We start from the raw sequence: 19342 nt of genomic DNA on the forward strand, positions 1-19342 counted from the left end.
GGCTGGAGTGCAGTGGTGTGATCTCAGCTCAATGCAACCTCTGCCTCCCAGGTTCAAGCGATTCTCCTGCCTCAGCCTCCCAAGTAGCTGGGATTACAGGCGCCTGCCACCACGCCCAGCTAATTTTTGTATTTTTGGTAGAGACGGGGTTTCACCATGTTGGCCAGGCTGGTCTCAAACTCCTGACCTCAAGTGATCCGCCTGCCTCAGCCTCCCAAAGTACTGGGATTATGGCATGAGCCACCGCGCCTGGCCTAATTTTTTGTATTTTAGTACAGATGGGGTTTAGAGGCTGGTCTTGAACTCCTAAGCTCAGACAATCCACCTGCCTCGGCCTCCCAAAGTGCTAGGATTACAGGTTTGAGCCACTGTACCCGGCCCAGGGTAGCATCTTACTTTCCTGGTCACATTGCATTCTGTATAGAATCTCCTGTCTCCCTCTTATAAACAGACTTGTGATTGCATTTAGGGCCTGCTGGGATAATTTTCCTATTTCAAAATTCTTATTTTGTGTCAGCAAAGTCCCTTAAGCCATATAAGGCAGCATTCACAGATTCTGAGGATTAGGACCTGGATATCTTTGGGGGTCAGTATTTAGTCTACCACAGGTAACACATTCTTTTTTTTTAAACTAATAAAGTTAATCCCTGAAGACTTACTCTAAGTCTTCATTTTCCCGTATACGAAAGGTAGGGTTAAAACCAGGAGGTCTTCAATGTTCCTCACTGTCTAAAATCCTGTGCTGGGCTTAGTTCTTTCTTGATCAGCTGGAATGGGCTGCAAATGGCTGCTTCCAAGGCTAACTTGATCCCCACACCAGGTGGTCATCCAGGACCACCTGAGGGCAAAAGCGTGAGGACCCTGTAGCCTGTCTCATGAGTGGCGAGTGATGGTAATGGAAGTGGTAGCTGGAACATTACTGTTGTTGCGTCCCTTGGGATCCCTAGGGAAGGGGCCTTGTTCCAGCAAATCTAGGCATAATCCATGATTCTAGCACAAACAGAAAGCTGAGGAGAGGCCGGGAGCAGTGGCTCATGGCTGTAATCCCAGCACTTTGAGAGGCCAAAGTGGGCAGATCACTTGAGGTCAGGAGTTTAAGACCAGCCTGACCATCATGGTGAAACCCCGTCTCTACTAAAAATACAAAAATTAGCCAGGTGTGGCGGCAGGTGCCTGTAATCCCAGATTCTAAGGAGGCTGAGGCAGGAGAATCACTTGAACCTGGGAGGTTGGGAGGTGGAGGTTGCAGTGTGCTGAGATTGCTGTCACTACTGGACTCCAGCTTCCAGCTTGGCAGACAGACTGAGACTCCGTCTCAAAATAAAAAAAAAAAAAAGAAGGAAAGAAAGCAAGAAAGCAAGCAAGCAAGCTGAGGGGAAACTTTTCTACCCTTACTGAAACCCGCTGGTCTGAGCTTTCTTATTATTAGAGCTTTCAAACAGAACCTTGTGAGGAGGTGAGCTCTCTGCCACTGAAAGTTCTGAATGACTAGGAGATTTTGCAGAGGGCTGTATGCATTATTGGGGCCTCCCTGTCCAACATGATGGGCACTAGCCATATGTGCTATGTAATGCTTATTTCATATTAACATTCTTTTCTCTTTTTTGTTTTTTTTTTGAGATGGAGTTTCACTCTTGTTGCCCAGGCTGGAGTACAATGGCACGATCTTGCTCACCGCGGACCTCCGCCTCCCGGGTTCAAGCAATTCTCCTGCCTCATCCTCCTGAGTAGCTGGGATTACAGGCATGCACCACCACGCCCAGCTAATTTTGTGTTTTTAGTAGAAACAGGGTTTCTCCATGTTGGTCAGGCTGGTCTCAAACTCCTGACCGCAGGTGATCCGCTAGCTTCAGCCTCCCAAAGTGCTGGGATTACAGGTGTGAGCCACCATGCCCGGCCTTTTTCCTTTTTCTTTTGAAATAATTATAGATTTTCAGGAAGTTGCAAAAAGTAGTTGAGAGAGGTCTCATGTACCCTTCACCCAGTTTTCCCAAGGGGTTACATTCTACATTACTGTAGCGCAATATCAAAACTGGGAAGTTGATGTTAGTACAATGTGTGTGTATAGTTCTGTGCCATTTTCTCACATGTGTAGATTTATGTAACTACCACCTAATCATTGATACAGAACTAACCCAGCATCTCAAAGACCTCCCACAGGCTATCCTTTTATAGTCACTCCCACCGCCCTTTTCCCACCATCCCTAACCCTTGGTAACCACTAATCTGTTTTCCATCTCCCTACTTTTGTCATTTCAAGAATGTTACATAAATGGAATCCTACACAACTGCTATTTAAATGTCAAGTTTAATTTATTAAAATTAAATCAAATTAAAAAGTTAGTTCCTCAGTCATATCAGCCACATTTTGAATGCTCAATAGCCACGTTTGGCTAGTGACCGTCAAATTGCACAGCACAGATACACGACTGTTCTATCATTGCAGAAAGTTCTATTGGAAAGTGCTGCTTTAGGGAATAAGACCAGATCGTGGTTCACAAATGCTGATTCATAAGCCCAATTACCCAACAGTGTGACAAAATACAGATTCCTGAGTGTATTACTTATATATTGTGGCATAATAAATTATCCCAAAATGCAGTGGCTTAAAACAATGATCGGCTGGGCGCGGTGGCTCAAGCCTGTAATCCCAGCACTTTGGGAGGCCGAGGCGGGCAGATCACGAGGTCAGGAGATCGAGACCATCCTGGCTAACACGGTGAAACCCCGTCTCTACTAAAAATACAAAAAATTAGCCGGGCGTGTTGGCGGGCGCCTGTAGTCCCAGCTACTCGGGAGGCTGAGGCAGGAGAATGGCGTGAACCCGGGAGGCGGAGCTTGCAGTGAGCTGAGATTGCGCCATTGCACTCCAGCCTGGGGGACAGAGCAAGACTCCGTCTCAAAAAAAAAAAAAAAAAAAAAAAAAAACAATGATCAACCTTTATTACTCCACATATTTTCTGTAGGTCAGGAGTTCTTGGGTGACTCAGCTGTGCTGTTAGGCACAGAATCTCTCATGAAGCTACAATCAAGAGTTTGGTCAGGGGCAGCCATCTGAAGGCTTGGCTGGGGCTGAAGGAGTCTCCTCCAAGGTGGCTCACTCACATGGCTGGCCAGTTGGCGCTAGAAGTTAGATGGGCACTCACTTCTGTTTGCCTGGGACTAAGAGGTTCCCTGGGATGTGGGACTTTCAGTGTGAAAACTGGAACTGTCCTAGACAAACCAGAACGATTGGTCACCCTACTGCTGCCAGGAGGGCTCAGTTCCACCCAACATGGGCCTCTTCCAGGGCTGCTTGAGCATCCTTATGCCGCCATCTTTTCCTAGGATGAGGGATCCAGGAGAGTGCTCTGGTCCACATTCAAGGACAGGGGAATTAGCATCTGCCTTCTGAAGGCAGGATTGTCAAAGAATATGTGGACGTATTTTAAACCTTCCATACTGTCTCATCTGATTGGGCAGATGATACAGAGCCTAGGAATCTGTACTTGGCTGAGGGATCAATGATCCCTGATGTACAGTCACATTTGCCCACTAGTGGTTTGGCTGGCTGCAAGGTCTCTTCCCACTGTGAAATGACGGTCATCCCACCTACCTCAGGAGGCATTCACGGGAGGGAAGGAAGGGGAAGAGCAATGCCAGGCCAGAGGAATTAGTGAGCTGAGCATTGTTAGATGACTGGATGTTCCTTCCCACAGAAAAAATGAACAATAATTAGAGAACCATTTAGAAAATCCTCAGTGAACATTGAACATTGAAACATTGAACAGTGTTATAAATGATGATCACCAAGCCTGCATAGCAACATGGAAGAAAAAACTCACAATACAAAATACACACTCAGGGCGGGGCGCAGTGGTTCATGCCTGTAATCCCAGCACTTTGGAAGGCCAAGGCAGGTGGATCATCTGAGGTCAGGAGTTCGAGACCAGCCTGGCCAACATGGTGAAAACCTGTCCCTACTAAAAAGATAAAAATTAGCCAGGCATGGTGGCGGGTGCCTGTACTCCCAGCTACTTGGGAGGTGGGGGCAGGAGAATTGCTTGAACCTGGAAGGTGGTGGTTGCAGTGAGCCGAGATGGCGCCACTGCACTCCAGCCTGGACAAGAGAGTGAGACTCTGTCCCTAAATAAATAAATAAATAAATAAATGTATACACACACTCAAAGCATGGCTAAAATGCTATAGAAATACCTGGACATGGCCAGGCACAGTGGCTCATGCCTGTAATCCCAGCACTTTGGGAGGCCAAGGCAGGCAGATCACCTGCAGTCAGGAGTTCGAGACCAGCCTGGCCAACACGGTGAAACTCTGTCTCTACTAAAAATACAAAAATTAGCAGGGTGTGGTGGTGGGCGCCAGTAATCCCAGCTACTCGGAAGACTGAGGCAGGTGAATCGCTTGAACCCAAGAGGCGGAGGTTGCAGTGAGCCGAGATCACACCACTGCACTCCAGCCTGGGTGACAAGAGCGAGACTCCATGTCAAAAAAAAAAAATAGACAAGATCTGGAAATGAATTTATTATACCAAAAATAACACAGAGTTGCAGTCATGGTAGGTGGGCAGGGAGAAGATCACGGGTAATTGAAACAAATGCAAGTTAGTGTTGGTTGTGTTGTCTTTTCAATTAAAGTGGGTGGCTCCTTCTTCAGACCTTAGCTCAGCACTCACCTTTTCAGAGGCTTTTCCAATCTTCTTTGTTTAAGTTGGTCCCCTCTGTATTATTCTGTGGCTCAGTCCCTTTTTTGTCCCACACTAGCACTTGTCACATTTGTAAATACTTTGTCTCTCCCCGCAGCCTGCGCTGCTGGAAGGAAGGCAGGGAGGGGCTGTCTCTCTCTTGTTCCCCGTGTTCTCTCCAGGGCCCGGCACAGCGCCTGCACACCTTGCTACTCAGGAACTGTTCATGAAGCAGTGGGTCTGAGGGAGGGATGAGAGAGATCTGCAGGTGAAGGAGGCAACGGGAGCCCCTCTCATGGCTGCTAAGGGGGCAGAGGGGGAGGAGGGCTGGGATCATCCTATCCAGTGGCCCCGATCCAGGGATGTCTCAGCACTTTGCAGGCCATTGACTCTTGAGAATCTGATTAAATCAGTGTTTCTCAACCTCATCGCTGTTGATATCCTGGGCTAGACATTTCTCTGTAGGGCAGGGTTGGGGCCTGTCCTGTGTAAGATGTTTAGCATCATCCCTGGCCACCACCTGGCAGATGCTAGTAGCACCACCTCTTCCCCAAAGTTGTGAAGTTAAAAACATCTCCAGATATTGTCAAATGCCCCTGGGAGTCCAGGGTCAGGTTGCCCTTGGAACTGGGTCAGAAAACCAGCCTAACACTCTAGTGGGAATGAAATCTTTGCAGCTCGGGCTTAGAAGCATTTCCTCAGCAGCCTCAGTTTCCACATCTGTAAATGAGGGAATCTGATGCCAGTTTCACACAGGGGAAAATCTGTCTTGGGAATTTACCTTTGCGCAGATCCCTGCAGGCTTGGGGTGACGGGCTTGGAGAGTGCTGCCGCTTGTTGGTGAGTAGGTGGGAGTGCACCCGTGGCTCATTCAGCTCCAGTCCACAGGGAGGCAACTTGCCTGCCAGGTGGAATGCAGCTGGCTTGGCTGGTAAAGGCCTGGCTCTAAGACTGGGCCAGGGAAGCCGCAAATAAGGCCAGCTAGGGTGTGTGTCAGCCAGGGGAGTCAGTGGGGATGGGACATTTTTCTATCACTTTGATCAAATGTTTAGTGATTTTTTTTTTTCTGAGATGGAGTCTTGCTCTGTCGCCCAGGCTGGAGTGCAGTGGCGCGATCTTGGCTCACTGCAAGCTCCACCTCCCGGGTTCACGCCATTCTCCTGCCTCAGACTCCCGAGTAGCTGGGACTACAGGAGCCCACCACCACGCTCGGCTAATTTTTTGTATTTTCTTTTCTTTTTTTTTTTTTTTTTTGAGACGGAGTCTCGCTCTGTCGCCCGGGCTGGAGTGCAGTGGCGCGACCTCGGCTCACTGCAAGCTCCGCCTCCCGGGTTCACACCATTCTCCTGCCTCAGCCTCCCGAGTAGCTGGGACTACAGGCGTCTGCCACTGCGCCCAGCTAATTTTTTGTATTTTTAGTAGAGACGGGGTTTCACTGTGTTAGCCAGGATGGTCTCGATCTCCTGACCTCGTGATCTGCCCGTCTCGGCTTCCCAAAGTGCTGGGATTACAGGCATGAGCCACTGCGCCCGGCCATTTTTTGTATTTTCAGTAGAGACGGGGTTTCACCGTGTTAGACGGTTAGCCAGGATGGTCTTGATCTTCTGACCTCGTGATCTGCCCGCCTCGGCCTCCCAAAGTGCTGGGATTACAGGTGTGAGCCACTGTGCCCAGCCGTTTAGTGATGTTTAAAAACAGTTGGGTCAACTTTGTTTATTTCCCTCTCCCTTTTCCTGCAGATGCAGAGATCCCTCTCCCTTAGAATCTCTCTAATTCAGGGCTTGGCTATTTGGATTTGCATGAGGGCAGGTAGTCTGAGGGTTGGAATCATGTCTAGCTGCTTTCCTGGCAACTACTCCCCGTGGCCAGACTGGTGGTGATTCCAGGCAACTCCCTCCTCCAGGCCAGGCTCGGTGGAAAAGGCAGAAGGTTGGCACTGCCCATGGCAACCCAAACTCACATCTTTCCCTAAACCTGCCCCTCCTCCAACCCAGTAGGGGCTGGACCAGACCCTGAGTTCCACAGCTAGAAACATCACCTCCACTTGGGAGGCTGAGGTGGGAGGATCGCTTGAGGCCAGGAGTTCAAGACCAGCCTAGGTAACATAGTGAGACCCTATTTCTATGAAAAAAAAAATGAAAAGAGAATTAGCTGGGCATGGTGGTGTGCGCCTGTAGTCCCAGCTAGTCGGGAGGCTGAGGTGGGAGGATTGCTTGAGCCCAGAAGTTTGAGTTGCAGTGAGCTGAGATTGCACCACTGCACTCCAGCCTGGGTGACAGAGTGAGAACTCAAATAAAAATAAATAAATAAATAAGAGAGAGGGAGACAGGGAAACATCACCTCCGTCACTGAATCCTACTGGCTCTACTTCCTAAATAAGTCCAATTCATCAATTTCCCCCACCCCTACTGCTGCCCTCAACTCAATTTGAGCCTCTGATATGGTCTAGATATTTGTCCCTTCCGAATCTTATGTTGACATGCGAGTCCCAGTGTTGGAGGTGGGGCCTGGTGGGAGGTGTTTGGCTCATGGGGGTGAACCTCTTATAAATGATGAATGGCTTGGTGCCCTCCCCATGGTAAAGAGTTATCATGAGATCTAATTGCTTAAAAGAGACAGCAACCTCCTCCCAACCCCACGGTCCCTCTTTTGCCATGTGATGTGCCTAGCTCCCCTTCACCTTCTGCCGTGAGTGGAAGCTTCCTGAGGGCCATGCTAGAAGCAGATGCTGGCATCATGCTTCCTGTACAGCCTGCAGACTGTGAGCCAATTAAGGTATTTCTTTATGGCAACACCAAAACGGACTAACACAGCCTCCCTCATCCCACACCTGGGACAGGGCAGTGGCTCGGCTTCACCATGCTGCTCCATGTGGTGTCGGCTGGGGCCATGCATGCGGCTGCCTTCAGCTGGGAGCTTGGCCGGGGCTGGAATCTTCTAGATGGCTTCACTCACATGTATGGTAGCTCAGCTGGCTAGGGAGTAGGGGAGTGGGTGCAGAGGCAGCTGAGCCTCTCTCTCCAGCAGAATAATTGGATTTCTTACTACCAGTGTGGGTCTGGGCTATAAAAGCAGAGAACAGAATCTACCTGGCTTCTCAGGTCTAGGCCTAGCACTGGCATAGTGTTCCTGCAACCACATTCCACTGGTTAGAGCAAGCTCTAAGGGCAGCACAGATGCCCAGTGAAATGTGAGGTGAGTAGACTCCAGCTCTTAAAAAATTTTTATTTTGCTGCAGTCATTTTATTTATTTACTCTTTTTTTTTTTTTTTTTTTTTTTTTTTTTTTTTAAGTTTCTACCTCTTGAAGAGAGAAGTGGTTGGGAGGAATTGGCCACGTTGGTTTTTTTTTTTTTTTTTTTTTTTTTGAGACAGGGTCTCCCTCTCTCGCCCAGGCTGGAGTGCAGTGGTGCAAGCTTGGCTCACTGCAACCTCTGCCTCCTAGCTTCAAGCAATTCTCCTGCTTCAGCCTCCCAAGTAGCTGGGACTACAGGTGCCCATCACCACACCTGGCTAATTTTTGTATTTTTTGGTAGAGACGGGGTTTCACCATGTTGACCAGGCTGCTCTCAAACTCCTGACCTCAAGTGACTGCCTTCCTCGGCCTCCCAAAATGCTGGGATTATAGGTGTGAGTGACCGCACCCGGCCTGGCCACCATTTTTGCAGGTGATCCACCATGCCCACCTTCTTCAAGTCAGGTCAGGGCTCTCCATGAAATACTTGCTCACTTCATTTTTTTTTTTTTTTCCCCTCTGGAGATTGAGTCTTGCTCTGTTGCCCAGGCTGGAGTGCAGTGGCACGATCTCAGCTCACTGCAACCTCTGCCTCATGGTTCAAGCCATTCTCCTGCCTCAGTCTCCTGAGTAGCTGGGATTACAGGTGTGCATCACCATGCCTGGCTATTTTTTTTTTTTTTTTTTTTTTGTATTTTTAGTGGAGACGGGGTTTCTCCATGTTGGCCAGGCTGGTCTCAAACTCCTGACTTCAGGTGATCTGCCTACCTTGCCCTCCCAAAGTGCTGAGATTACAGGCATGAGACGCTGTGCCCAGCCCACTTCATTCATTTCTGCTTGTAAGTCACCTCTTTGGAGAGGCCTTCCGTGACAGTCCTGAGTAGCCCTCATCCCTTATGCCCACTCTGCCTTATCAATACTTGCCATCATACTCTTTTTGCTGTCAGTCTTGCCCCCTAGACAGTAAGTGCCAAGAGGGGAGGAACCACATTTATTTTGTGCATTCCTGAGTCTCCAACACCTAGCAGAGGGCCTGGCCCATGGTAGGAGCTCAATAAATATTTGTTGAATGAATGAATGTTCCGAAGAACGTTTCTTCCAAAGCAGTTATCAAAATCCATAATTACATATTTATTTATCTGCCATGGAGAGGGGGCCCAGAAGAGGGTTGTCTTTTGTTTGTTTGTTTGTTTGTTTGTTTTTTACTTTAAGTTCTGGAATACATGTGCAGAACATGTAGGTTTGTTACATAGGTAGACATGTGCCATGGTGGTCTGCTGCACCTATCAACCTGTCATCTAGGTTTTAAGCCCGGTATGCATTAGGTATTTGTCCTAATTCTCTCCCTCCCCTTGCCCCCAACCCCGACAGGCCCTGGTGTGTGATCTTCCCCTCCCTGTGTCCATGTGTTCCCATTGTTCAACTCCCACTTATCAGTGAGAACATTTGGTGTTTGGTTTTCTGTTCCTGTGTTAGTTTGCTGAGAATGATGGCTTCCACCTTCATCCATGTCCCTGCAAAGGACATGAACTCATTCTTTTTTTATGGCTGCATAGTATTCCATGGTGTATGTGTGCCTGTGTCTTTATAGTAGAATGATTTATATTCCTTTGGGTATACACCAGGTAATGGGATTGCAGGGTCAAATGCTATTTCTGGTTCTAGATCCTTGAGGAATCGCCATACTGTCTTCCACAATGGTTGAACTAATTTACACTCCCACCAACAGTGTAAATGCGTTTCTATTTCTCCACAGCCTCACCAGCATCTGTTGTTTCCTGACTTTTTAATAATCATTCTAACTGGTGTGAAGGGCTTGTCATTTTTACAGTTGAATGCAAAGACTTTTATAAGAAACTGATGAAGGCTGGATGTCTTATTTGCATAAGGCACAAATTTCTGGTACCTCCACCCCCATCCTCGTAGCGCTCATGTGGGCCCTTAACTTGAGTTTCTCCATATTGCTTTGTTCCACTTACTGAGCATGTGTTAAGGGATGGAATTTTCCACTGTGGGGGGGGGTGTAGGACCTTTAAGAGATGATTAGGTCTTTAGGGCAGAGCCCTCATGATTGGATTAATGCCATTATCTTGTTATTTTGGGAAATGGGTTGGCCTCCTCTTTCTTCCTCTCTCCCTCTCTTTGCCCTTCTGCCAAGTGATACTCTTCCACTATGGGATGATATACAAGAAGGCCCTCGCCAGATGGCAGCATCTTAATATCAAACTTCCCAATCTCTAGAACTGTGTGCCAATAAATTTCTGTTTATTATAAATTACCCAGTCTGTGGTATTGTTATAGCAGTACAAAATGAATGAAGACATGGATGTAAATAATAATTTTCTGAATTGATTTTTTCAACACCCCAGGGAGCTGGTGTTTACAGCAGCCACATCCTGAACTTCTTTCCATGATACTGTGTAAGGTCACAGCCTTTCAGCCGGGCACAGTGGCTCACGCCTGTAACCCACCACTTTGGGAGGGTGACACGGGCAGATCACCTGAGGTGAGGAGTTTCAGACCAGCTGGACCAACATGGAGAAACCCCGTCTCTACTAAAAATACAAAATTAGCTGGCGTGATGGCACATGCCTGTAACCCCAGCTACTCAGGAGGCTGAGGCAGGAGAATCACTTGAAGCCGGGAGGCAGAGGTTGCAGTGAGCCAAGATCATGCCATTGCACTCCAGCCTGGGCGACAGAGTGAGATTCTGTCTGAAAAAAAAAAAAAAAAAATCACAGCCTTTCTCTGAGCCTACTGCTCCAGTATTACTTGGGTGCTTGTGAGAAATACAGGTGCCAGCCCCACCCCAGAAGTATTAATGGAGAACTTCCAGGGGCTAGGGGCTAGGCCCCCCCACCTGCACATCCCAGCAGCCATGCAGGTGATTCTCATGTGCACCACATTTTGTGGTAAGGTGTCATCGCCTTCCCATTTCTATGCTCTAAGATGGAAGTTTCTTGGGCTGGTTTTTCCTTTAAGACATCCTGTGTCTCTTAAGACCTTGGTAGCTTTATTTCCCCAGAAGGCTTATTTTTTCTTTTTTTTTTTTTTAAGACAAGGTCTCAATACTATGCAGTCATAAAAAAGAATGAGTTCACGTCCTTTGCAAGGACATGGATGAAGCTGGAAACCATCATTCTCAGCAAACTATCACGAGGACAGAAAACCAAACACCACATGTTCTCACTCAGAGGTGGAAACTGAACAATGAGAACACTTGGACACAGGGCGGGGAACATCACACACCAGGGCCTTTGGAGGGTGGGGGGCTGGGGGAGGGATAGCATTAGGAGAAATACCTAATGTAAATGATGAGTTGATGGGTGCAGCAAACCAACGTGGCGTATGTATACCTATGTAACAAACCTGCATGTTGTGCACATGTACAGTAAAACATAAAGTATAATAATAATAATAAAAAAAAAGACAAGGTCTCATTCTGTCACGCAGGCTGGAGTGCAGTGGTGCGATCACAGCTCACTGTAGCCTTGAACTCCCGGGGCTCAGGTGATCCTCCCAGGGCTCAGGTGATCCTCCCACTCCAGCTTCCCGAGTAGCTGGGACTACAGTTGCACACCACCGTGCCTGGCAATTTTTTTTTGTATTTTTTGTAGAGACAAGGTCTCCTTATGTTGCCCAGGCTGGTCTCAAACTCCTGGGCTCAAGCAATCCTCCCACCTCGGACTCCCAAAGTTCTGGGATTACGGGAGTGAGCCACCATGCCTGGCCTCCCCAGAAGGCTCTGTAAAGAAGCCTGTTCCGTAGCCGGGCGTGGTGGCGGGCGCCTGTAATCCCAGCTACTTGGGAGGCTGAGGCAGGAGAATGGCGTGAACCTGGGAGGCGGAGCTTGCAGTGAGCCGAGATCGCGCCACTGCACTCCAGCCTGGGCGACAGAGCGAGACTCCGTCTCAGAAAAAAAACAAAACAAAACAACAACAATAAAAAGAAACCTGTTCCATAATCCCTGAAAAATGCAGCATGTTTATGTACCTTTTGAGGCTTGTGGAGAGGTTACATGGCCCAGGGCCTTATGACTGGGCAGGATGACACTGAAGCCACACCAAGTAGGGAGGAAGCAAAGCTGGATTCTCTCCCTCTTCAGATTTACTGTGTGCGGAATTGGGAAGTTTATGTTTGGGGTTTAGGGAGACAAGGGGTGGGGTCCTTGGCTGTGGTGATGGGGAGGAGACTTGAGCACAGTTAAGGGGAAGCAAATATTTCCTCGGGGGTGAACAGGAGCTGGGGAGGGGTGAGCGGCGGAGTCATGGAAGAACCTGTTTTGTAACAGGTTGGGTGGCAGGCTGCTAGGTTTAGATTCGAACCTGAAACTTTTGGACTTTGAGAGGCATCTGAGGCTGTTGCTGCCTCTGACTATGCTGGCTCTGGCAGGAAAGGCTGCATCTGTGGCTTGGCGAAACAGTGGCATTAAAAAAACGTGGGACTGAATGAGTTTTAGGAAAGCTATGATATTTCCAGAGAAAATCCTGATGGTCAGCGTACCCCTCCCCACAGAGTCTCTCTTCGAGCAGGAAAGGCCAGAGAGTAGGTGATGGGGGATATGAAAGGATGGGGTGAGGACAAAGGCAGGGGCACTTGCAGCCTCATTGGCCAACCTGGCTATTAATTTATTGTGTATCTACCTGTTATTGTCCATGTCAGAGAGAAAGTCCTCCCTGGCAACCAGGACAGAGGGGGAGGTGTTGGTGTGGGGCTATGGAGGAAGCAAGTCCTCTCCAGATTCAGGAGGAGGCTAGAGAAATAAGAGCCCATAAGCAGTGTGGTCTCAGACAGGCCAGCTGCTTGGTTTGATACCAGGCCTCAGTCAGCCAGGAGAAGCCAGTCCTCATTCAGGTGCATGTGCGTATGGGATGGGGGTTGGGGCAGCTGTGGGACAGTGCAACGTTAGAGTTGTTGTAGCCTTAGGTAGAGAAATGTGGCTTCTGTTATGTTGCTGCCTGGAAGGGTAGGAGGTGGGGAAATAAATACTCCATTTTTTGTTTGTTTGAGCCAGAGTCTTGCTCTGTCACCCAGGCTGGATCACAGTGGTAGGATCATGGCTCACTGCAGCCTTAATCTCCTGGGCTTAAGTAATCCACCTACTTCAGCCTCCTCAGTAGCTGGGACTACAGGTGTTCCCCACTATATCTGGCTAATATTTTTTTATTTTTCATAGAAACAGAGTCTCACTATGTTTCACAGGCTGGTCCTGAACTCCTGGGCTCAAGCAATCCGCTTCCCTTAGACTCCCAAAGTGCTGGGTTTACAGATGGGAGCTACTGTGGCTGGCCAAAGTTGTGGTTTTTGCAGTCTTTTGTGATCATTCTTGAATTAGGTGTACATGCAGGAGAACCTTCCGTTCACGGCCTTCTCTGTGTCTACTTGTAGGGTTTTTTTTTGTTTGCTTGTTTTTTTGTTAACACAAATGACTCCATTTTCATTCCAACACCTTCACACATTTTACAAGTCATTGGAGGGACCCAGTGCGATCTTATCCTAACAGTAACATTTTATTACAGGGGAAGGATGTAGATCAAAATCAGCCAAGCGGGAGATGCATGGGGCAGAGTCAAGGAGGGTTCCAAACACAGACCTTCCATTGTCCTTTCCTGATGGAGGCATATGGAGGGTGTGCATTCCTCCAGGCGATGATGTGTAGGGGTACACATGGAGTCTTGCCAACCAGGAAAATTCACCCGAGCCTTGGGACCTAGAGTTTTTACTGGGGCTCCCTGGTCAAATGCCCACAGGGCTGACATCGTCTCCATTCTCCAGAGATCCAGCTGAGCATGCTTGACTCAAAGTCCTCACCCTGAATCACATATTAGTTTATCCAATGTGGCCAACTCCACCCTAAATCACATTGTTCATTTATCTGGTGTGGCCAGCCTCTGCCCTAAATATCCTCCTATCTGGCATGACATTGCAAGGGCTTAGAGATTACCTTCTGGAAGCTGAGGGCAAAGGCCAAGGCTCTCCTTGGGCAAGGTTAAATTATTTACTCCACAGGCAGACTAAACAGTCCCCAGCCCACGCCAAGGGTGTGAGTCCATTGTTTCTGGCAGATTGACAACCCAAGAGGCATGATTCCTATAGCTGTCCCCCAAGTGTGTGATATGGTTTGGATATGTGTCTCCTCCAAATCTCATGTTGGAATGTGAGCCCCAGTGTTGGAGGTGGGGCCTGGTGGGAGGTGTTTTAGTCATGGGGGCAGATCCCTCATGAATGGCTTGGTGCCCTCTGCAAGGTAATGAGTGAGTTCATGCTCTGTTAGTTCATGCTAGAGCTGGTTGTTTGAAGGAATCTGGGACCTCCTCCTTCTCTCTCTTGCACCCGCTCTTGCCACATGATGTACCTGCTCCTTGTTGGCCTTCCGCCATAATTGGAAGCTTCCTCATTAGAAGACACTCACAGGCCTCACCAGAAGCTGAGCAGATGTCTGCACCATGCTTTTTGTGCAGCCTGCAGAAGAACCATGAGCCAATTAAACCTCTTTTCTTTATAAATTACCCAGCCTCAGGTATTTCTTCATGGCAACACAAACACAGACTAACACAGTGTGCAACCTGCATAGAGGGGTGATAAGCCCCTCTACGTCAGTCACCTGCCTTTATGCCACACGTCATTCATCATCTATTCAGTTATTTTATTTTTTTTTGAGACGGAGTCTCGCTCTGTCGCCCAGGCTGGAGTGCAGTGGCGCAATCTCGGCTCACTGCAAGCTCCGCCTCCCGGGTTCACGCCATTCTCCTGCCTCAGCCTCCTGAGTAGCTGGGACTACAGGCGCCCGCCACCACGCCCGGCTAATTTTTTGTATTTTTAGTAGAGACGGGGTTTCACCGTGTTGGCCAGGATGGTCTTGAACTCCTGACCTCAGGTGATCTGCCCGCCTCGGCCTCCTAAAGTGCTGGGATTACAAGCGTGAGCCACCGCGCCCGGCCTATTCAGTTATTTGTTTACTCACCATTTATTATTTATTAGGTATTAGTAATACCTAAGGCGTGGCAGGCACTACGGAAAAGACACAAGCATGGACAAAGCAGAGCTGGTCCCTGCCCTCACGTCCTCACTCTACTGAGGAAGCCGGAGCAAACCAATGATGAAATACTTTTTTTTTTTTTTGAGATGGAGTTTTGCTCTTGTTGCCCAGGCTGGAGTGCGATGGCACGATCTCGGCTCACCGCAACCTCCACCTCCCAGGTTCAGGTGATTCTCCTGCCTCAGCCTCCCGAGTAGCCGGGATTACAGGCATGTGCCACTACACCTGGCTAATTTTATATTTTTAGTAGAGATGGGGTTTCTCCATGTTGGTCAGGCTAGGCTGGTCTCGAACTCCTGACCTCAGGTGATCCACCCGCCTCAGCCTCCCAAAGTGGTGGGATTACAGGCATGAGCCACTGCGCCCGGCTTGAAATACTTATAAGTTGCTACAAGCTATGAAGGAAACAGACGGCTGAGCTCAGAATAAGGAAAGAGAGGAGAAAAGAACCTGTGTTAGATTTTGTGGCAGGGAAGGTAGATTCACGAAGGTCCCGTTTAAGCAGAGACCAGAGAATGAGAAGGGAAGAACATGCCCAGGAGAGGGGCACATGGGCCTTGCTGCCATGCCCCCTACAGACTGTGAAAGCAGAAACACAGCCCTTTCCTTGTGGCTGACATAGTCTGGTCAGAATCCAAGCTTGCAAGCCGTGCATGGCCAGGGTCTCAGCCCTACACATCCCCTGTGCTGATGCAGTGTGTAAGCCACATGACCCTACACAGCAGGTTTGGACAGACAGTGCCTGAAAGCCAGCACCCTGTGCAGCTCTACCAGGCTGGCACCAAGACGCCAGGCCATTTTAATTGCATCTGGCCTCATCCACATTTTATTTTTATTTTTGTATTTTTCATGCTGCCTGTCCTTGCATTTGTCCACATTTTAAATAATAAAAAACAAAGTGGTGCCCATTAGCAGAGGCCGTGGTGACAGAAACTGGGACATTCTTCAAGTCCCAGCCACTTAGGCGTAAATGCAAGTCAAGTGGAAGATACAGCTCCATTTTTTTTTTTTTTTTCGAGACGGAGTCTCACTCTGTCACCCAGGCTGGAGCGCAGTGGCGCGATCTTGGCTCACTGCAAGCTCTGCCTCCCGGGTTCACGCCATTCTCCTGTCTCAGCCTCCAGAGTAGCTGTGATTACAGGCGCCCGGCACCGCACCCGGCTAATTTTTTGTATTTTTAGTAGAGACGGGGTTTCACCGTGTTAACCAGGATGATCTCGATCTCCTGACCTCGTGATCCGCCCGCCTCGGCCTCCCAAAGTGCTGGGATTACAAGCGTGAGCCACCACACCCGGCCAAGACAGCTCCATTTTTGGCTCAAGGAAAAACTGCTTGGGTCCACTCACTGGTGGGGTCTGGAGAAGGGGTTCCACATCCTTTGCAATACAAAGGGATCCCAGCCTAATTTTTTCCTGCTTTTCTTTAGCCTTTATCAGGGACCAGAGTGTGCTGAGCAAAGGGGGAAGCCCTTGCCTTCTCAACTCAGAATTTTCTGGTAGGATTCCAGCCCCAGGCCAGTTCTCCTTACAACACCCACTCCCCATCACAGCCATGTGCACAGGCACACACAGTCCCTCTCAGAGAACGTCACAGTTACCAGCACTGGGCCCGAGTTTGCTGTACAATAATAATGAGATCTGCACTTACCCCAAATTGCAATCTGTCTTATGCAGCAAGAATCCCTGCCTCTTTCCTGATTGTTTGATTTTAATACCACACCCGGCCTCCTTTAAAAGTTGGAGACCTCCTTTAAAAGTTGGAGGCCAGGTGTGGGGGCTCATGTCTGTAATCCTAGCACCTTGGAAAGCTGAGATGGGCAGATTGCTTGAGCTTACAAGTTCGAGACCAGCCTGGGCAACATGGCAAACCCCCATCTCTACAAAAAATACAAAAATTGCCTGGGTGTAGACAGGGCACCGTGGCTCATGCCTGTAATCCCAGTACTTTGAGAGGCTGAGGCAGGCAGATCACAAGGTCAGGAGTTCGAGACCAGCCTGGCCAATATGGTGAAACCCCGTCTCTACTAAAAATACAAAAATTGGCTGGATGTGGTGGCGTGCACCTGTAGTCCCAGCTACTTGGGAGGCTGAGGCAGGAGAATCGCTTGAACCCGGGAGGCAGAGGTTGGAGTGAGCTGAGATCGTGCCATTGTACTCTAGCCTGGGCGACAGAGTGAGACTCCGTCTCAAAAAAAAAAAAAAATTACCTGGATGTGGTGGGACCTGTAGTCCCAGCTACTTGGGAGGCTGAGGTGGGAGAATGGCTTCAGTCCAGGAGGCAGAAGTTGCAGTGAGCCAGGATCATGCCACTACACTCCAGCCTGGGCAACAGATCCAGACCTTGTCTCAAAATAAATAAATAATTATAAATATTTATTTATTTATTTTGAGACAGAGTTTTGCTCTGGTCACCCAGGCTGGAGTGCAATGGCGCTCGGCCATAAATATTTTTTTAAAAGTTGGAAAGCAGGGAGAATAAAAGAAAAAGGCCGGCTGGGTGCAGTGGCTCATGCCTGTAATCCCAGCACTTTGGGAGGCCGAGGCGGGCGGATCACCTGAGGTCAGGAATTCCAGACCAGCCTGTCCAACATGGTGAAACCCCATCTCTACTAAAAATACAAAAATTGCTGGGCGTGGTGGCGTGCGCCTATAATCCCAGCTACTCGGGAGGCTGAGGCAGGAGAATTACTTGAACCTGGGAGGTGGAGGTTGTAGTGAGCCGAGATCACTCTACTGCACTCCAATCTGGGCGACAGAGTGAGAGGAGATTCTGCATTAAGAAAAAAAAAAAAAAAAGGCGGGGAGGGGGTGGGGGCGCGGGCACGGTGGCTCACGCCTGTAATCCCAGCACTTCGGGAGGCCGAGGTGTGTGGATCATGAGGTCAGGAGATCGAGACCATCCTGACTAACATGGTGAAACCCCGTCTCTACTAAAAATATAAAAATTAGCCAGGCGTGGTGGCATGCACCTGTAGTCCCAGCTATTCAGGAGGCTGAGGCAGGAGAATCACTTGAACCCGGGAGGCAGAGGTTGCAGTGAGCTGAGATCGCGCCATTGCACTCCAGCCTGGGTGACAGAGCGAGACTCCATCTCAAAAAAAAGCGATTCAAAAAAGAAAAAAAAATTGTTCAAGCGATTCTCCTGCCTCAGCCTCCTGAATAGCTGGGATTACAGGTGCCCCTTACAACCTTGCCATTTGTCTTAGTTCATCCAGGCTGCTATAACAAAATGCCATAGACTGGGTAGCTTATAAATAACAAAGTTATTTCTCACAGTTCTGGAGGCTGGAAGTTCAGGATCAATGTACCAGAAGATTCAGTGTGTGTTGTGGGCTTGCTCTCTGGTTCATAGATGGTACTTTATTTTTCTTTTTTCAATTTTTCTTTTAGATTCAGGGGTTACATGTGCAGATTTGTTACAAGGGTATATTGTATGGTGCTGAGGTTTGGGGTATGATTGAACCTGTCATCCAGGTATTGAGCATAGTACCCAACAGGTAGTTTTTCAACCCTTGCCCCCCTCTCTCCCTCTCTCCCCTCTCTTGTAGTCCACAGTGTCTATTGTTCCCATATTTATGTCCATGTGTATCCAATGTTTAGCTCCCACTTATGAGTGAGAACATGCAGTATTTGGTTTTCTATTCCTGCATTCATTCACTTAGAATAATGGCCTCCAGCTACATCCATGTTGCTACAAAGGACGTGATTTCATTATTTTTTTAATGACTGTGTAGTATTCTGTCATATATATGTACCACATTCTCTTTATTCCATCCACCACTGATGGGCACCTAGGTTGACTCCATGTCTCTGTTATTGTGAATCACGCTGTGACAAACCTACATGTGCATGTGTCTTTTTGGTAGAATGATTTAGTTTCTATTTTTGAGATGAAGTCTCACTCTGTTGCCCAAGCTGGAGTGCAGTGGCATGATCTCGGCTCGCTGCAAACTCCACCTCCCGAGTTCAAGCGATTCTCCTGCCTCAGCCTCCCGAGCAGCTGAGACTACAGGCGTGCACCACCATGCCTGGCTAATTTTTGTATTTTTAGTAGAGACTGGGTTTCACTATGTTGGCTAGGCTGGTCTTGAAATCCTGACCTCGTGATCTGCCTGCCTCAGCCTCCCAAAGTGTTGGGATTAGAGGCGTGAGCCACCGCGCCCAGCCATAACTTATTTTCCTTTGGGTGGAATGGTAGTTCTATTTTTAGTTCTTTGAGAAATATCCAAACTGTTCTCCACACTGGCTGAACTAATTTACATTCCCACCAGCAGTGTATAAGCATCCTTTCTCTGCAGTCTCTCCAACATCTATTTTTTAACTTTTTAATAATACCCATTCTGACTGGTGTGAGGTGGTACTCATTGTGGTTTTGATTTGCATTTATCT

At 48.5% G+C, this 19342-nt stretch overlaps 1 protein-coding gene across 4 annotated transcripts in view; it reads left to right on the forward strand.

The window, feature by feature from the left end:
• VDAC1 (voltage dependent anion channel 1) overlaps nucleotides 1–19342 on the forward strand; it is a 103578-nt gene that overhangs the window by 40041 nt on the left and 44195 nt on the right. The window lies entirely within an intron of this gene.

The sequence above is a fragment of the Symphalangus syndactylus genome, chromosome 11, assembly GCF_028878055.3.
Source record: "Symphalangus syndactylus isolate Jambi chromosome 11, NHGRI_mSymSyn1-v2.1_pri, whole genome shotgun sequence".
Lineage (NCBI taxonomy): Eukaryota > Metazoa > Chordata > Mammalia > Primates > Hylobatidae > Symphalangus > Symphalangus syndactylus.